The 1079-nt window shown below is 35.4% G+C and overlaps 1 long non-coding RNA gene across 1 annotated transcript; it reads right to left on the bottom strand.

The window, feature by feature from the left end:
* LOC103399206 (uncharacterized) lies at positions 1 to 809 on the bottom strand. The gene is made up of 3 exons (XR_523602.3): positions 654 to 809; positions 522 to 568; positions 1 to 51 (listed from the first exon to the last, which is right to left on the bottom strand). It is a non-coding gene; the product is annotated as an uncharacterized LOC103399206 (long non-coding RNA).
* Between the last annotated feature and the right edge of the window lie 270 nt (positions 810 to 1079).

Below are 1079 nucleotides of genomic sequence, written 5' to 3'. Positions count from 1 at the left end.
CAACCCGCGGTCCTCGTCGCTCTGTGATGACAGCCAGCGCAAAAGCGCCACCTGAAGAAAGGATGTGGACATTGTGAAAAGCAGCAAATTAAAATGTACATTTTATGGAATTGTATGATGTAAGAAGCAGAAGGAAAATACTGGATGTGTAAATAATAATAATACACTCAAATAATATGGTTAATACGTAGTGATGTTACGAAATTCTTCATGCTAATTTTCCTTTCCTGTCCATACTTTTCACGCAGGTAGTAAATAATTCATAAATGCTAAAGAGTTGAAAAGTTGGGAAAACGAGACAGAATAACGAATCTGCTTCTCAACTCAGTTTAGTCCGCAAATTAAAAAACAACAACAAAAAAACAATTATCCTAATGGTAATAGTTATTACCTCATAGCTACCAAAAATGTTACGAGGTGACGTATCTTATGGATTTTATAAAAATAAAAAAGTGCCTTACGAACAGTTTGTTCGCAAAAAAAATAAAACCAAGTGAATTTTTAAGTTATGACAAATGTACCTGTTGTAATAACTGGGCGTTCGTCATTCCCTCCGAGCTCGACATAACTGGAAAAAAAACAGAACATTTTCTCAGTTAAAGCACTCGACACGGTCGACGAAAACGACTCAAAATAAAACCTAAAACATTCACCTGGATCCACAAATACTGGTTAAAACCAGTGGATTAACGAGGAAATAAAGCAAAACACAGCGAGAAGTAGAACGATAAAAGGTTAAAGACCGAGAGAAACTCCCACTTCCTGTTTACTTCTCTTCTTCCTTTGTGTTCTGTTTAAACCGCTGCTGCACCTAGCGGTCAGAGCTAGGAAGTACAGCGGCGACTGTTTTCTTTTTTTTAACAAGTCAATTGTATGTTCTTATTCAGCCCACTTCACGACAAAAACCCATATTTATTGGTAATTCTAATTCTATTTTTTTAAAATCTCTACATTACAAATACACGTGGAAATTAGTAATGAGAAATAACAAACCAAACAGGCAAAGTGAAGCAGATTTATTCACAACAACACAGAGTCAATCTATTTGGCAGTAATCATGAACAATTTTAGCTCAAAAA

Source organism: Cynoglossus semilaevis, unplaced genomic scaffold, assembly GCF_000523025.1.
Source record: "Cynoglossus semilaevis isolate Cse_v1.0 unplaced genomic scaffold, Cse_v1.0 scaffold1549, whole genome shotgun sequence".
Lineage (NCBI taxonomy): Eukaryota > Metazoa > Chordata > Actinopteri > Pleuronectiformes > Cynoglossidae > Cynoglossus > Cynoglossus semilaevis.
This window is presented reverse-complemented; position numbering and strand designations above follow the sequence as displayed.